This window comes from Callorhinchus milii, unplaced genomic scaffold, assembly GCF_018977255.1.
Source record: "Callorhinchus milii isolate IMCB2004 unplaced genomic scaffold, IMCB_Cmil_1.0 Scaffold3, whole genome shotgun sequence".
Classification (NCBI taxonomy): domain Eukaryota; kingdom Metazoa; phylum Chordata; class Chondrichthyes; order Chimaeriformes; family Callorhinchidae; genus Callorhinchus; species Callorhinchus milii.
This window is the reverse complement of record NW_024704744.1, coordinates 6223539-6243123: the sequence shown is the minus strand read 5'-3', so window position 1 is coordinate 6243123 and position 19585 is coordinate 6223539.

Here is a 19585-nt window from a genome sequence, read left to right as displayed (position 1 = left end):
CTGAAACGTAAGTAGAGTCAATTTGTAATGGATACAGAGTTGACAGTAGTTTCTAGCAGAAGAGAGATGACTGCCGTCTGTAATTATTAACCAGGAGGTTTTCTGCAGCAGAAGCAGAGACAGTACTGATTTGTAACAAAAGTAAATGTAGGGAACCTGTGATAGAAACAGGAATGATAATCCCCTGTAACAGGAGCATTGATAGAAATTATATGGGAAATAATGAGTAGTGGAGTTGTATCTGAAATGAAGATGATCATGCTCTGACCCAGATACAGAGCTGATGGAAATGCAATACAATTTTCCATTCATACAGCGCCTTATCACTTTGTTGAAATGTCTCAAAGCTCGTCACAGAATATACTGTAAAATTAATTGACCATATATTTTGTGGTCAAACACAGCAGCCAATTGACACAGCAGTTTCCCGCAAACGGTCATGGAATGAGTGACCTGACCAAATTATTATTTTTTTTGAGGGATTATTAGTCTCGGAAAGCGATTCGCCAATTGACTAACAACCAGGTTCCTAATTACTGTTAGGTAAACAGAGGATTGCGGAGAGGAAACTTGCCTAAAATGGCTTGAAAGCACAGCTTTCAAAGTGGTAAATCTTGAGATAGGCTTTGAAATTAGGGGGTGAGGAATGTCTGTAGCAGTCTGCAATTTACATACGGGTAGAAATTTTACTTGGTGCTAGATTTACTCTATTAATGTAAGCTTTCAGAGCATTGAGAATTTGTCAAATTCTTAAATAGAGTCTTTCATTTTGAAGCCGGTTTTCTGTAAGTTTCTCTTAAGAACAACAGGAAACGGATTTCAAACTAAAACCTGAATTTTGCCAAATTCTGCACTCTCTGAAATGCTGTATTAATCTAGATCAAGATGGATTTTTACCCCAGTAATAGACAATAGAATCTAATAAACGGCGAGTTATTAATAATAATCTGTAAAAGAAGGACTAATGTTTCATTCATTGTTAGTATTGAACATAGTTTTGCATTGAATCGTTCATCTATTAAATACACGGTCACTACACATTAGAGTCAATCCTGTAAAGCACTTTATAATAATATTCCTTGCATTTGATATAGCACCATATCATGTCTTCAAGCCGTCTCAAATCGCTTTACAGAATATACTGTAAAGTGAATTGACTGTATATTTTGTGGATGAAACGCACAACATTTCACCTTGCCCTGGAATCAAAACCAGGTCCTCTCTCTTGTGAGGCAAGTGATCTAACCACTAGGTGGAGTCCTGTAGTGGTTGGAGCATTCCCCTCGCAAGCGAGAGACCTGGGTTCGATTCCCAGCAGCTCAAAATATTGGGCAAGTTTCCAATGGTTCATGTGGAATATAAATGGCGACATAATAAAAATAATCCTTGCATTTGATATAGCGCCTCATCACTTTGTTGAGATGTCTCAAAAGTGTTTTGCTTCACTGAATCTACTGTAGATTGACTGTATATTTTGTGGGCGAAATGCGAAAGCCAATTGCTCACAGCAGTGTCCCACAAACAGTTGTGGATTAAGTGAACACATTTAACAGGAACTTGTTGGGTCAAATGGCCTTTTTCCATATTGTATCACTCTATGAACTACGGTTCAAATAGGGGAATGTCTCAAAGTAATTTACAGAGACAAAGTAGGGAAATAGCTGGGGATCGCTTCACTCCAGATGGGTTGTTCGAGCCCCTGTTGAATTTAACTGTAGCCTTGTTTGTAGCCTTGGAGGATCCAAGTCAGAGATTTCTCTACATGTGGATTGACTGTGTATTTTGGAGCAGCAAATGCAGCAGCCAGGCGCGCACCAGAGTATCCCATGAACAGCCATGAAGTGTGTGACCAATTTTATTTAGGGAATGTATTAGCCAGGACACCAGGAGAAACTCCCTTCTCTTTTATAATAGTGCCGTGAAATTCTTTATCATTCATCTGAACGGGCAGACGTGATCTCGGTTTAACACCTCATCCGAAGGACAGCACCTCGACAATACAACACACTCCCTGCACTGGAATGTCATCTTAGGCTATGTGAGTTCAAGTCCTTTTGTGGGGAATAAATCCACAACCTTCTGACTCAGAGGCGAGGATGACACACCATTATTATTATTATTTCTATTATTGCCAATCTGGTGGGGGAAGGAGGAAGGTCACAAGCATGGCTATGTTGAAAGCACCTCTTTACCCTACCTGCTTTGAACTGAACTGATCATTGGGACATCCTCCCGATGTGAAAGGCGCTCTACAAATACAATTTGTTCTTGTTGGAAGGCTTTTGAGCAAATCCTTAGAAAAGCAAAGTTGGCTCACCGCGTCACAATCACACTCGACAAAACACTTAACTGTTCCCTGTTTAGCCCTCTCGACTGTACATACAAGCAAGCGAAGCGTAAGTCAAATACAGCGACCAAAATAAAAAAAAACTAAGGCTTGTCATCGACAATAACATCACACTGAGCAATCTGCTCTTTTCATACATTAGCCTTGGTACCGATGTGTATTATGTTACCAGCTCTGCAATCAAAGCTCAAGATGTGAGAGATCAGAGACTGTGCATTGAGGATGGGTATCCATTCATACCTCAGGCTTGGTTGCAGGCTGCAGATCGGATGACAACCCCAGGCACGGTTTGCCTCACTATAGGCCCTTCTCCCAAGGTGCAGAGCTCTACAGCTTCCAAATATCCCAGAGCAATACACAATAGCTTTTCCAGAGGTTAATGGGGGCAATCAATACCAATTTTCAGAAGTTAAGATTGAAATACCTCTTGGCCATTTTGAACTGCACTGTTTCGCTCAACCTTAATGTTTTTTTGTATTCAAAATAGGTCACAAAATTACTTTTGTTCCGTGCTCAATGTTTCTCGTCTACCTGAACTGTTGCAGTGACATATATAATAATCCTTGCCCTTAATATAAAGACTTTCACGTAAAGAAGGATGTCTCAAAGCAGGCTTCGAACAGGCTTCACTGTAAACCGCAGTAACTGTATATTTTGTAGTCAAATGAGGCAGCCAATTTACACGCAGCAAAATATCTCACCAATAGTTCAGCAGTGAATAACAGTTGCATCTGGGGCATTGGAGGCTAGGACACCGGGAGAAACTCCCTTCTCTTTTCGAACAATGTCGTGGGATCTTCAACGTCCCCTGATCAAGCAGATAGGATCTTGGTTTAACATCTCATTCGAAGGACGGCACCTCCAACAACGCAGCACACACCAGCACTAAAATGGAGTATCATCTTAGACTGTGAGCTATTCTGCAGCTGGCAAAAAAAAAAGACTGAACTTGAAGAATTTTACAAAAATTCTGCATGACCTCAATCCGGCTCGTAATCTGCCTCGAAAACATCTCTGAGTCAGATTGTGGGTTCAAGCTCCACGTGGGGACTTTGTGCTCATTGTCTATGCTGACAGTGTAGGATCGCTTGTTGGATGACATGTTAAACTGAGCCGCAGTCTGCCTGTCCAGGTGGACATTAAAGATCCCGTGGTTCTATTTCAAAAGAGGGTGAAGTTTCTCTCGGTCTCCTGGGTGAAATTAGTCATTCTCTTTATGGTTGTTTGTAGAACACTGTTGTGCGTAAATTGGCTGCCTGGTTCACCTGCAAATATACAACCACTCGACTTGCAGTATTCCCTGTGAGTCCTGTGAAGTGTGTTCAGATGTTCAGTGACGTGATCAGGTGCTCTGTAAAACATAAGGATTTGGATAAGATTATAAGGACACGTAGTATTATCGGGTAACAATGTACATTCCCTTGCAGACGTGGAGAGAAAAACACTGAGCTTAGAACGTGAGAGAGTGAGCAAAGACTGAATGTGCATTTATATATTGAGATGCTCAGATTGTGGTGCAAGGTGTCAATCAAAGTAAAGCACAGGAGCCCCTAAAATCGCTTCCTGCACTATAGCATAGGCAGTCTCCCAAGGTCCATAGTTTTTTTAGCTTCCATTACATCCCGGAGCTATCCACAATAGCTTTTTAATTGTCTCTTAGTCTCATTGTGGACTGAGGACTGTGTCTTTCTATGCTTAATGGCCTATGTTCACACCTCATTACCTGGCTTTCCTCCAGAGGTGACTGGAATAACGAATGTGTACATCCAGAGGTTAATGGGATAATTGACATCTATTTCCACAGGTTAACTCGAAATTCCTCTCAGCCGTTTTTGGAACCGTTTCTTATCATCCTTAAGCATTTTCTTTTCCAAACTATCCCGCAATATTGCTTTTCTTATTTCTGATGATGTTTCCAGCTATCTAGGCCAGGCCGCTTGCATTGCATTTTATGTTATTCTTGTGGCAGGTGACAGTGCTAAGTGGCACATTGTTAGTGTTAGTGGCTAAGCAGATGAACGGTGACGATGTGCTTTATGCCAGGATTATTTTTTTAACCTAATTATGAGGCACTAACAAGTCTATTTTCACAGCATAATTAATGCTATTTTTCAGCGTCATTAATCACAGCAGGAACGTAACTCTCAGTTGACACAAAACTCATTTCAACTTTCAAAGATTACTGATGGCAAATGGATGCGGAGACACTGAAGAAACTGGGTGAAGACATAGGGGTAAAGTTTTTAATATTTCATTTCTTAACAACAACTTTCTTTAACATTACAACAACAACATTACTTAACAACAATTTATACCGCAGTCCACAGTGAGAGATCATAAAATAAAACATATATTAAAATGTTAGTAAATTATATATTTTCACCCCACAAAATATACAGTCAATTGACTTTACAGTATATTCTGTGAAGCTCTTTGAGACGTCTCGGAGATACGATAAGGTGCTACATCAAATGCAAGGATTATTACTGTTATTATTATTATATATTAAAATATTGCTAGATCTAAAAGGGAATTGAAGAGGAATGTCTTCGCACAAAGACTAGTGAGAATGTGGAACTCACTGCCAGAAGCTGTGGTTCAAGCAGATAGTATTCATGTATTTAAGAGAATAATGTTGGTGGATTACAGCTATCAAGGGGAAGGTAGACAGACATATTTAAAAAGATTTACAATTTACATCACAGAAACAGGCCACTTAAGCCATGGTATGTCTGAACAGCAAGTCCGAGAGCCCATTGCACAGGCACCAGTTCTTCCATCCGACACATGTGTCCGAAGAGTAAATGACACCTCTCCTCTATGTAATTGCACACATCAGATAAACTGGTCTGAGTTGCGTCATTCGTAACATGGATGAACCAGTGTGTTCCAAGAATCTAGTTCTGGGACTGCATGTGGAATGCTTGAAAGGAGGATCGTAATAATAATAATCCTTGCATTTGATATAGTGCTTTATTGCCTTATTGACAGGTCTCAAAGTGCTTCTCAGAATATACTGTAAAGTGCATTGACTGTGTATTTTGTAGATGAAACCCAGTAGGCAATTGCTATGTGTAATATATATTATATAATGGAGTGGATATTCTGGACGGAGATCAAATAGCTTGTAGGGCCAAACCTCTCTTATGATCTTGTGATCAAATGCAAGAAATTTCAGCGTGTAGACTCAGACACTACAATGCATTTTGCTTGAAGTCACTTCTGATATTACAGAGAGCAGAGATCAGACAATTGCCTTGTACGTTCTCAATTTGTATTAAGTTTCAGATCATAGGTTACATAAAATCACCAGGAGAAGAAAGGAAGAGCTTGTATTTCTAGTTGGCCTGACTATGCCAAAACTTCTCAAAATGCTTCACTATTATGCTTCAATCATTATTCACTATATAATGCTTCAGTTATTATTTCAAGTTACTTTTTTTTGTGATTGAATCAAAGATTAATGGCAATAATTTTACAGTTATTGGAATGCACAAGAGCTTTGGGCATTATGTGGATCAGCAGTTTCATTCCAAATACGGAAAGCCCGACTTTCAACAACAACAACAACTTGCGTTGAAACAATGTCTCAGAGTACTTCCGGAATCAGAACTCACACTATAACATTCACCTGAACAGGCAAATGGGACCTCGGTTTAACATCTCAGCCAAAAGATGGCACCTCTTAAAATGTCACACCCTCTCAGTCTTGCATTGGAGTGTCAGCTTAGACAATGTGGTTCCAAGTACCGATGTGAGGCTCAAAAGCCACACCTTGTGACTCAGAGGGGAGAGAGCTACCACCTGAGCCAGGCTGACAGAAGCGATGCTTTGCTCCCATGCTTTAAAAACAATGCAAACTTTGCCCAATGGTGCATTGCTTTACAAGTTAGTCGCCATCATACTGATTCCACGAGTGTCCTCAACATTAAGTTATTGCTCAAGACCTATTGGAACCCTGAGCAATGTCTTTCATCTTCTGTTCAATTCTGCCCACAGAATCTGATCCACACATACACACTCAGCCACTGACTATTAATATTCAATAAGCACAAAATTAAAAGCTCTGGTCAGTGCAATAAATAATGGCTTTTTTTATTAAACTATGAATTAGTTGGAATGCTATTGTTTACAAAAACTGCGATCACATTGCCTGTGACTTGTGGCGTGCATTTGTGTCTTGTCTCACAAGGATTAGAGCAATTTGGTTCTCTGGATAGAATGCTACTTAGAAACGTGGCTTTTCTGCAATGTTTATTAGAGGCACATCTTAAAAGGTTATTTTCTAATAACATGAATTAGCTAGAGATCTTGGTGGATGTTATTCCCACGCCAGTGTACATGCTATGCCTCTTAAGTAAGAGCATTACCAGAATACACATCAATAATACAAATTGCAAATATGACTTAGAGCGGCAATCACGTTTACTAATGGATTTTAATAAGCATCGGCTAAACTAGATTAGGTTTAGTGGAGTCCTTTAGCTCAGTGGTTAGAGCACTCGCTTTGCAAGCGAAGACCTTAGTTCAATTCCAGGCAGGGCGAAACCTTGGGCAAATTTCCTTACTCCACACGCCTAATAATAATCCCTCCAAAAAACAAGACGATAATAAATTGGTCATTTTCAATCTAAGACTGTTTGTGGGACGTTGCTGTGCGCAATTGGCTGCCGCGTTCGCCCACAAATATACAGTCAATTCACTTTACAGTATATTCTGTGAAGCGCTTTGGGACGTCTAGAAGACATGAAAAGCACTATAGCAATTGCAAGGATTATTATTATTAGGTTCTGAAAGTGTAAACATGCTTATTGAACGTTCCTGTCCTGTCAAAACTCTGTGGTCGCTTGCACCGGCTCCATTTATTATAAATAATAATAATAATACTCCTTGCATTTGATATAGCGCCATATCACATCTTTGAGACGTCTCAAAGTACTTCACACAATATACTGTAAAGTGAATATTGACTGTATATTTTTGTGGGAGAAGCACAACAGCCAATTGCACACAGCAGTGTCTCACAAAAAGTCATGGATTGAGTGACCAAATTATTATTATTTATAATATAATCATAATAATAATCCTTGCATTTGATATAGAGCCTTATCACGTGTTCAAGACGTCTAAAAGCACTTCACCGAATATACTGCAAAATTGATTTTTTTTAGGGATTATTACTCCCGGAAAGCAATGCGACAATCAACTAACAACCGGGTGCCTATTTACTGCTAGGTAAACAGGAGTGTGGAGTAAGAAAACCTGCCTGAGGTTTCACCCAGGCCGGTAATTGAATCCGGTCCTCTCACTTGCGAGGTTAGAGCTCAATACACGAAGGACTCCAACACTAAGTGTCAGCCTCGGTAGCACTCTCGCCTCTGAGTCAGAAGATTGTGGGCTGCCAGGTTTGCCTGCAATATGCAAGTCACTACACTTAACAGCAATTATCTGTGAAGCACTTTGAAACATTTTGATATTATAGACACGATACCAAATGCAGGATTATTATTATCAAGACTTTGATTTCGCTTTCAGTCAAATGCAAGTTGTTGTTGTTGTTTCCCCTGCCCATACCCACAGGCTCCCAACTCCAATTTAGTGCCCAGCCAACACGTCCTCCCAATTTGAAAGGCATATTGTTGCTTTATTGTTATATATATAAAATAAGCAAGTCAAAGCACTATACAAATTATACTTGATTAGATATGAACTAAATATTATGATAATCTTTACCTTCGTTATAGCACCGTTCACGTTAGGAGGGTGCCTCAAAGCGCTTCACAGGAATTACTGTAAAGTGGAGTGACTGTGTTTTGCGGATAAACATTATTTAGGCAAACGTGGCAGATAATCTATGCCAACAACAATAAGAATACGGAGACGCAAATGAATTTGATTCTGGGGTAAATTTAGCACAAATCCTGTCTCCGTTACCTTTTCCTATTATATTTAAATATCTCAGTAAGAACACAATAGCTGCTCAAAGTAATAATAATAATCCTTGCATTTGATATAGCACCTTATACGTCTTCGAAATGTCTCAAAGCGCTTCGCGGGGTATACTGTGAAGTGGATTGACAATATATTTTTGTGGGCAAAATGCGGCAACCAATTGCGCACTGCAGTGTCCCACAAACAGTTGTGGGTTGAGTGACCCAAATTTTCTTTTTTGAAGGAATTATTACCCCCGGAAAAACGATCCGACAATCGACTAACAACCAGATTACTGCTTACTGCTAGGTAAGCAGAGACGTGTGGAGCAAGGAAAGTTGCCCAACGTTTCGCCCTGCCCGGTAAATGAACCCAAATCTCTCACTTGTCAGGCGAGTGCTCTAACCACTGGAGCTACCGGATTGTCTTCATGATTCTCTTCAATCTCTTCGATCACACATATCCTAAAACGTGTTGGAATAAGGAAATCAACTCTCACCAGGGATCCCTTCTGTCAATCCAACAGTAAATTAATGTTTCAAACTTAATCTTCTTTGATTAAGAATCAATGACCTATAAAAGCCATATAAAGCGAATCTCAAAGGTAGTTATCATGGAGTACAGTGTAGAAATATACCAGTCTCACACATTCTATGCATATTCAATTTACTGCAGGTGACTGCCTTGTCCTACTTGGACCAGCAGTTTGTTTATGTTATATTAAAATCCTCCAGATTAATAGGTCTTTCTCTCCATTTTGGAGTCCTGTAGCTCATTGGTTAGAGCACTCGCTTTGCAAGCGAGAGACCTGAGTTCATTTCCAGGCAGGTCAGGGCGAAACCTTGGGCAAGTTTCCTTACTCCACACGCCTAATAATAATCCCTTCAAAGCCAAAAACAATAATAAATTGGTCATTTTCAATCTACGACTGTTTGTGGGACATTGCTGTGCGCAATTGGCTGCCGCGTTCGCCCTCAAATATACAGTCAATTCACTTTACAGTATATTCTGTGAAGCGCTTTGGGACATCCTCCCGACGTGAAAAGCGCTATATCAAATGCAAGGATTATTATTATTATTATTATTATTATTATTTTTGTTTGCAGTGGGACTTCACTGTCAAAAATGGCCGTGTGTGACATCTACCCTAAGCAGTCACAACACTTCCCAGCAATTGCCCGCGAAGCGCTTTGAGACATTTTAACTTGATAAAAATAAGAATCTTTGCCCTCGATATAATAATAATCCTTGCATTTGATATAGCGCCTTTTCATGTCACTGAGATATCTTAAGGCACTTCAAAGAATATTCTGTGGGCGAACCACGGCAGCCAATCGCGCAACATCAGTGTCCCACAAATAGTCGTGGATTTTTTTTAATTAATTTTTTTGAGGGATTATTACCCCAGGTTAGCGATCTGTCAATCACCTAACAACTGGGTTCCTACTTACTGCACCTCTCATGTCGGAAGGATGTCTTAAAATGTTTCACGGGATTTTACTGTGAAGTGTAGTGACTAAAGCATGTTTCTGGAAACCTTCAGAATGGGTAACGAATGGAGCAGATTTCTGGATCGATCAGTTACATGTCAGGTTGTGGATCCTGTTGCCATTAATATATTCATGTGCGAGGCCTCTAGACGTATGCCAGTTGAAAGCATCCTCTTCATGTAAATTTTGCATGTCCATCCAATGCCAATGTGAGCATTCAGCATAATGAACCCACTTAATGTGATGCAAAGGGTTTGTCACACTTATTAGAAAGTGCCCCAGTGCAGTGGAAACTCATCAGTATTCATGCACAATGCCTTCACACACATCAGTATGGTCTGCACAGTCGCTTTAATCAACACATTGTGTGATATGTTTGATAAAGTGCTTTCTTGGGCATATGGTGGGGGGGTAGGGTGTCAGTTTTTGCTCAATGGTTGGCACTCTCGCCTCTGTGCCAGAGAGCTGTGGTTTCAAACCCCACTTTTAACTGATGTTCCAGAGGAACACTGCGCTTTTGGAGGTGTCATCTTTCGGGCGATAAGTCAAAAAAGGTCCTGTCCCCAGGAGAGATTCTGTGACCTGATTTGAAGAGAGAGGAGAGACTGGCCATCAACCCTCCAGTTCAATTGTTCATTCACCTCATGGCTGTTTCTTGGACCTCGCTGTGTGCAACCGGCTGCTGCGTTCGCCTACAAAAACAGTAATTACTACGAAAGTGCTTTGACATGATGAGGAGCTATGAAACCCAAGTTCTTCTATAATGTAGGTTGCTATTGGTAGTGAACATTGGTTATAATGAGGTCCCATTACAGGCCAGCAATGCGCCGCTGACTGGAGCCGGAGAACAACACATTATTTATCACTCTGCTGGGCAAGCAGTGCAGATTAAGATTTAGTCTGCGGCTGAATTGTAACACTGGCAACTCACTCCACATAATGATTTGCAATTCGCAGAGTGCCTGAAGTCAATTGGATCTGGCCCCTAATAATTGGCTCAATTGATAGTTTTAATCCACTACTGTTAAACCTGGATTGCTGTTTACTGCATAGTGATAAGGTGGTGTGAAAACTGACTCTCAATTACGTAGTTGGAGATTCTACCTGGGGGAATGGGATAAGTAACGTCTTGTTGGAGCTGAACTGGCTGCAAAGTAACATGTCTGGCAACAGAATGTCAGAATCGACTCAACGCTCGGTGGTGGTCTCGGTAGTCCAGCTCCTGAGCTGCAGTATTCCAGGCACTGCTGATGACAGACCAGCCAGCCTGGCTCATCGGCAGGACTTGGAGGTGCAAACTGCATTGGGAGCAGGGATTCTTCCCACTCAGCTCCTGTTAACCCTGCAAACCAAAGCCCTAACGAGTAGGGTGGTCCTAGCTGGACAAAGAGCGGGAAATTTACCAGACACTGATATCAAACTATGCAGTTGGCTCTTACCAACACTACATCTAGTATTTAAGATTAAGGTGCATCCCACCAGGTTAGGAGTACGTATTCCATTCCAGACACAGGGAAATTTCTGCATATAGGTAGCATACATATAGGGAACTCCCAGTTTGATTTGGATATTCGTAAGCATAGCAATGGGTTTCTGCACGTGTCAGACACCCAGCTGACACCAAAACGTTGCTTAGTTATTAAGTGACAAGTAACTATTAAGTGCTTTTTCTCCTCTCTGCTTTTTCAATGTTGAATCCGAAAAAAACGAACATTTTACAAACCTCTGTTCTTACATGTAATATCTTCACATTATTATTTGTCATGTGTGGTACATCTACATGGTTTGGATACTCTTAAGCACGGTGATAGGTGTCTGCAGTGTCAGACACTCAGCTGACCAACAAAATATTATATCTAGGTAATGAATAGGGTTCACTTAATGATAATCCTTGCATTTGATAGAGCATCTTATGTCTTCCTGATGTCTCAAAGCCCTTCACAGAATATACCATAAATACATTGTAAATATACTACATATTTTGAGGGCGAAACGCGGGATCCAATTACTCACAGCAGTGTCCCACAAACAGTCGTGGTTGGAGTGACCAAATTATTATTATTTTTTTCTTTCGGAGGGATTATTACCCCCGGAAAATCGATCCACCAATCGACTAACAACCGGGTTTCTACTTACTGCTGGGCAAACAGAGGTGTGTGGAGTAAGGAAACTTGCCCAACGTTTCGCCCTGCCGAGAATCAAACCCAAGTGCTCTCACGTGCGAGGCGAGTGCTCTCACCACTAAGCTACAGGACTCCACTTGAGTAAATAGAACCTGGAGTTGCTCCCAATACATATCAACGGGTCAGGCAAATGTCTCCGATGCAGTATATCAGTTTGGTATTATTTGCACCATACATGGATCTGTAAGCATGACAGTTTTATCACCTCGTCTGCCGATAGCAGTAACTCTCTGCAATCAGAAATTGATGTGACTGTAATTTAATTCTAGTTGTTTCTTCTCCCCCTTTTGTGCAACTTTACTTTTCGGATAGGGTCAAAGAGCGCCCCCCGATGGACTAGTGGGTAACAGCAGGATAAATGCAGGTGTACAGGATTGGGCTGTACCAGCTGATGGGATTGGTAGCAGCAGGTGGTGCATTGGCTGATCTCAGCGGGGGAAACAGTTGTGACACTACAATTAACAATGATAACAATAATTATAATCCTGACATTTGATAGCGCCTCATAATACTAGGGTTTTTGTCATTTTTCCCTTCTCCACACCTCTCAGCTCCCACCCCCAGCTCGGATGTCAAGCCAGGACTGTTAAGCGCGTTGAGACTTCCTTCCGACATAAAAGGTGTTCTATTAAAGTATTGTACTGTACCACATTGTTGAAACTTCACAAAGTGCTTCACAGGATAAATAATAAATAATAATCCTTGCATTTGATATAGTGCCTTATCATGTCTTTGAGATGTCTCATAGCCCTTCACAGAATATACTGTAAAGTGAATTGACTGTGTATTTGTGGGCAAAACGCAGGATATACTGTGGAGTGTCTGTGTATTTTGAAGGCAAATTGCGCAGAGTTAGGGAAGGATAAATCAATCATGTTCCCTAGCTCTGGTCACTATCTTGAACAGCTAGCTATATGTGCGTGTGTGGACATTGAGGACAAGATCAGGACCCAAGTAGGGATGCCATTCGCAGCCAAGTAGCCCACTGACACTCAATGTTGAGGCTAACCACGTAAAATGGACGCTTTTGTTGAGGTATCTCCATCCATGCCAACAGAACCTACAGTAGAAGGAACATGCAAGTCTTTAGGAGTGTATTAGGAGAGGGAAGAAAGGTGATAGGGGCTGGGGAAGAATTGGGAACACATTCAGGAATTTGCACAATTCTGTACGGTCTCAGAATTTTGAGATCTTCCAGGCTGAGACTAGATGGAATTTCAGACCTCTCAAGTGCTGAGTCACGAGAACATTGTTGGGCCAGATTGCAGGGAGTGCTGCTCTGGGTCTACTGAACTGGACCATGATCTTGGAGAACACAAAATTCAAAGATGGGGAAGAAAGAATAATAATAATAATCCTTGCATTTAATATAGCGCTTTTCACGTCTTCTAAATGTCTCAAAGCGCTTCACAGAATATACTGTAAAGTGAATCGACTGCATATTTTGTGGGCGAAACCCGGCAGCCAATTACACACAGCAGTGTCCCACAAACAGTTGAGGATTGAAGTGACCAATTTTTTAAAATATTTTTTTCTTAAGGGATTATTATCAGGCGTGTGGAGTCAGGAAACTTGCCCAAGGTTTCCCTCTGCCCGGAATAGAACCCGCTAACCACTGAGCTACGGGACTCCCTAAACAAAACAATATCTAAAATGTACGCAAGCCCACACCATTATAACTGTGACTTGCTTCTCATCTTGGTTTCCTGAGCGACCGTCAGTTTTCACACTGCCTGCAAAATATGCAAGTGGTGTAATAATAATAATAATAATCCTTGGATTTGATACAGCGCCTTATCACGGCTTCGAGACGTCTCAAAGCGCTTCACAGAATATACTGTAAAGTGAATTGACTATATTTTGTGGGTGAGCTGAGGCAGCCAATTGTGCACAGCTGTGTTTCACAAACAGTTGTGGGTTCACAAACAAATAACAGCCATTTTATTTTGGGAGGAATTATTATCCCCGATCTACCAACAACTAATAATTATTATACTTGTTTGAAGCAATTATTCCCCCCGGAAAAGCAAACCGCCAATCGACTAACAACCGGGTTCCTACTTAATGATAGGTAAACAGAAACATGTGGGTAAGGATACTTGCCTAAGGTTTCACTCTGCCTGGGAATCAAAACTGGGTCCTCTGGCTTGCAAGGCGAGTGGATAAATCAATACATTACAGGGCTCTACCTAACTTTGCTTTCTTGTTCATGCTGTTCATCCTGAGCAACTATAAGCATTTGCAACATTCGCAAAATAAGTAAGTAGTGTAAACGTAGCAAATGACAGCATGGTATACTTGACATCTCAGCTCCAGCCCTATTCAAAGGCAGCACAATAATGTAACTTTTAAAAAAAATTGAGTTTATTGTGCTCAAAACTTTTTTTAATCTTCACAAATTTGACCATATTTTGAATGGCTCAGTAAGTAGTGCATGCCTTTTAGTTCTCTTTATCACGCTGAACACTATCCTCCAGGCTACAGATTATATTCCAGGCAGTTTATCTTAACTCTCGAGAGTTATTCATTTATCTTAGTAGCCTGTTGTTCCAGTGTAAATTAGCTTAAATTGGATCCCACAAATAACAGCCAGAAAACCTTGCTCAGGAGTGATATAAAGTAAAGGAGTTTCTCGTGGTGTCCTGGCCAAAAATCCCCCACGTAAAATTGGTCACTCGCACCATTACTGTTTATAGGATATTGCTGTGCATAAATTCGCTATTGCGTTCATCTACAAAACCCATACAGTCACTGTATTCTACAGTGTCCACAAAGTCCTGTTACCCCTGTGTTGTTTTCCTACAGTGTAGTGACCAACAATTGAAACATGTGGAAGAATAATGATAATTGCGTTTAGAAGTACTCAATTGTATTCAGTACAAGTGTTTAACTATATTTAGATGTCCAGAGGATCAGTATGAGTGAGCGACATCATTTTCATTGCAGATAATGGTCCGTCACCATGTTCGGTGCTACAGCTTAATAACAAAAATAATCCTTGCATTTGATATCGCGCCTTATCACGTCTTCCAGACGTCATAAAGCGCTTCACAGAATTCGTGGAGTCCTGTAGCTCAGTGGTTAGAGCACTCGCTTTGCAAGCGAGAGACTTGAGTTCAATCCCAGGCAGGGTGAAACCTTGGGCAAGTTTCCTTACTCCACACACCTAATAATAATCCCTCCAAAACCAAAAAAAAAATAATAAATTGGTCATTTTCTATCTACGACTGTTTGTGGGACATTGCTGTGCGCAATTGGCTGCCGCATTCGCCCACAAATATACAGTCAATTCACTTTACAGTGTGTTCTGTGAAGCGCTTTGGGACGTCCTCCCGACGTGAAAAGCGCTATATCAAATGCAAGGATTATTATTATTATTATTAATATACTGTAAAGTGAATTGACTGTATAGTTTGTGGGCAAAACGCAGCAGCCAATTGCACACAGCAATGTCCCATAACAGTCATGGATTGAATAACTAATTTATTAATTATGATACTTTTTTGAAGCAATTATTCCCCCTGGAAAAGCAATCCACCAATCAACTGACAACTGGGTTCCTACATACTGCTCGGTAAACAGAGGCTTGTGGAGTAAGGAAACCTGCCTAAGGTTTCACTCTGCCCAGGAATCGAACACGGGTCCTCTCGCTTGCGAGGAGAGCACGCCAACCACTACGCTACAGGATTGAGTTGACTGTGTTAAGACGCATCTGAAATCGGGATAAAGACAGCACTTGAGACGGTTTGTGGAATCTTGCTGCTGTAACTGACTGCTGCACTTGCCTTCAAAAAAATAGTCATCGAACCTGACAGCTGTAAGTCACAAGGCACTTTGAGATGCTGCTGACTTGATTTGGCGCAGTTTGAAAACAAATATGCAAGTTCGAAATAGATGGCGAAGTGAGGCTGCGTTGTCACCCGTTAAGAACAATATCGTTAAATAAAAGGCTTTGTTCTGTTGGCGCTGACAGAAAAGACCTGGGGTTTGTAGATTTTTTTTTCACACACTGTGTGCGGTGCTAATATGCTACCACTTAGACTTTACACTTTCTAATTGGTGCGTATTTCTGTGTGTAAGTGATTGCGACAGTAACATGCCATTGTAAGTGTGTGTGGGGAAGAGCGGGGGTGGGGGGAAGGCCCGACTATGTGTAAGCTGTAACAGTTAGTGAGAACTCTATCAGTGCAAGAAAGTAATCTGTTATACAACGTAGGCTGTCTTTTTGATAAAATGTTCTGAACAGATGGTAGGAAGTAACATTACTCACCACAAACTTCAACCAATAAACCCTTGTGGGAAACCGCAGTTAAAATGCGTGTACAGTTTTTCAATATTTGGAGTTCTAACCCAGCTAGAGTAAGCACAGCAGGTAACACAGCTGGTTTTATTTAGCACTTTAGCAGTGTTTTCTGCTGTGTTTTGCGTTACTATTCTCCTTGGGGTGGGGGTGGGGGGGGGGGGCGGTGGGTAAGCAGGGTTTCCTTAGAGCTGAACTGGCTCCCAAGTGAAGTGCTTGGAAACAGAATGTTGGAATTGAGCCAACTCTCCGAGTCTGGTTCCTGAACCAGGTGGGTCTGCAGTATTCTCGGGCAATGCTGACGACAACACAGCCAGCCTGGCTCTTCGGCAGGACCTGGAAGGGCAGACTGGTCACTGGGTGTAGTGATTTTTTTCCCACTCGGCTCCTGTTAACCCTGCAAACCAAAGTCCTAACGGGTAGGGTGGTCCTAGCTGGACTAACAGGAAGAAGCTTGCCAGACAGTCTTTCAATGGTAAGCTATGTGTTTTAGATAGTTTTCCTAAGGATTTCCCAAGGTGCTGAACAATCAGTGTTTCGGACTCGAGCTGGGGGTCGGAATCGGGTAGGCTGAAGGGCAGGGGGGGAAGGAGGGTGACCGAAGGCACGGTCAAAGAGGAGGGTCTTGGGACGGGTCTTGATGGAGGCAAGGGAGGGGGTGAGGCGGAGGGACTGCGGAATGGAGTTCTAGAGGGTGAGGGCTGAAGGCCTGCCCGCCAATGGTGGGGTGGACGAGGCGGGGGATGTGAAGCAGGCTGGAACCCACTGAGCGGAAGGAGCGGGCAGGTTTGTAAGGGTTAGGAGGTCACAGAGGTAGAGAGGAGCAAGACCATGGAGGGCTTCGAAAGTGAGGACTAGGATCTTGAACTGTATCCTCTGTGTGATGGGAAGCCAGTGGGGTTCGGTGATAATCTCTGGTAAGCAGGATGTGTCGCTCCAGGGAGAGAATACGTACTCTGTGCATAAGGTAGCATAACTACGTGGAACTCTCAGTCTAGCTTGGATCCTCTTAAGCATGGTCATAGGTTTCCACATGTGTCAGACACCCAGCTGATCAAAATAAAAAATCTGTGCTTTCAGGCATGCTATAGTCTAGTCGACATCGCAGAGAATAATAATAATCCTTGCATTTGATATAGCGCCCGATCATATGTTCGAGGCGTCTCAAAGCGCTTCACAGAATATATCGTAAAGTGAATTGACTGTATATTTTGTGGGCGAAACGCGGCAGCAAATTGAGCCCAGCAGTGTCCCACAAACACTCATGGATTGAGTCACCCAGTTATTTTTCTTTGAAGGGAGTATTACTCCCGGAAAACAATCTACCAATTGACTAACAACTGTGTTCCTACTTACTGCTAGGTAAACAGAGTCGTGTGGAATAAGGAAACTTGCCTAAGGTTTAGCCCTGCCCACAATCGTATCCAGGTCCCCTCGTTTGTGAGGCGAGCAGCTAACCACAATGCTACATCTCCTTATCTCCTTTAAGATGCACAAGAAATGCCTTCCTGAAAGTGGATTTCATTCACTGGCTATCCCCAAATAATGTCCAATAATTTAGTCACCTGCCAAAGTGCTTTAAGTAGATTTTGCGAGGCATGACCAATTGCTTCCAAACCCATACTAACTGCTCCATCTGTTCTTTAAGTGAACATTGGCAGCACACCATAAACTGAAGCGAAAATTTCACCCATTGCTGTTGTTAAACTAACTGGTCTATAATTACCTGATTCATATCTTGCTCCTAGTTCACATAGCGAAATTACAGTTCATGAGTTACTCCAACTCTCTGGTGTAGGCTTGCAATTCATAGATCTCTTGGAAGTAATCCTGTAGACTAGTGATTAGAGCAATCGCCTCGCAAGCGAGAGGACCCGGGTTCGATTTCCGGGCACGGCGAAACCTTAGGCAAGTTTCTTTACTCCACACGCTTCTGCTTACCTAGCAGTAATTAAGAACCTGGTTGTTCGTCGATTGGTGGATCACTTTTCTGGGGGTAGTAATCCCTTCAAAAAGAATAATAATAATTTGGTCACTCAATTTGCAACTGTTTGTGGGACACAGCTTGCGCAATTGGCTGCCTCATTTCAACAACAACAACAACAAAATTACATTTATAGAGCGCCTTTCACGTCAGGAGGATATCCCAAAGCGCTGAACATTCAGGTGTCGGGACCCGAGCATGGGGGAGGAGAGGGGTAGGGATGAGGGAAGGCAGAGAGGTGGTAGGGCGACCAAAGGCACAATCAAAGAGAAGGGTCTTGAGACTGGCCTTGAAGGAGGCAAGGGAGGATGTGAGGCGAAGGGACCGTGGGATGGAGTTCCAGAGTGTGGGGCAGAGAGGCTGAAAGCTCGGCCACCGATGGTTGGACGGGAGACATGGAGCAGGTCGGAGCCCGCTGAACAGAGGAAGTGGGCGGTTGGTAGGGAGTCAGCAGGTCAGAGGGGTAGGAGGGGGCAAGAAAATGAGGACGAGGATGGACGAGGATCTGGAACACAATCCTTTGGGGGATGGAGAGCCAGTGGAGTCGGGTGAGGGTGGGAGTGATGGAGTCACAGAGCCTGGTGCATGAGAGTACACGAGCTGCAGAGTTTTGGAAGATATGCAGCTTGTGAAGGGAAGACTTGGAAAGGCCGATGAGGAGGGAGTTTTCGTAATTGAGCCTTGATGTGACGAATGCATGGATAAGCGTTTCGGTAGCCTGAGGGGTGAGGCAGTGGCAGAGTCTGGCAATGTTGCGGAGGTGGTGATAGGCAGTGCCGGTTATGGCGTGGATGTGGGGGAGAAAGGACGGTTGAAGGTCAAACAAGACACCCAGGAACTTGATGGCGGACAGGCAGTCGGTCAGGACACCAGTAGTCCTGGAGTTGAGGGTGGAGGCAGAGAGATTGAGTTTGATGTCATCCACATACACGTGGAAATTTACCCCATGTCTGCGGATGATGTGACCAAGGGGGAGCATGCAGAGGGTGAAGAGGAGGAGACCGAGGATAGAGTCCTGAGGAACATCACACAAGACTGTGCGGGGGCTGGAGGAGAAGTCGTTTACTGTGACAAAGTGGAGGCGTTGAGAAAGGTAGGACCTGAACCAGTCAAGGACAGAACCTTGAAGATTGAGGTGGGAGGAGAGGCGGTGGAGGAGGATCAAGGAGGACAAGGAGGCAGAGGGATCCCTGGTCGCACATGGTCAGGATGTCGTTTGTGACCTTGACCAGAGCAGTTTCCGTGCTGTGGGCAGCACAGAAACCCGATTGGAGAGGTTCATGGTGGGAGTGGGAGGAGAGGAACGAGCGAAGCTGCGAGGCAACTGCTCTCTCAAGGACCTTGGATAGG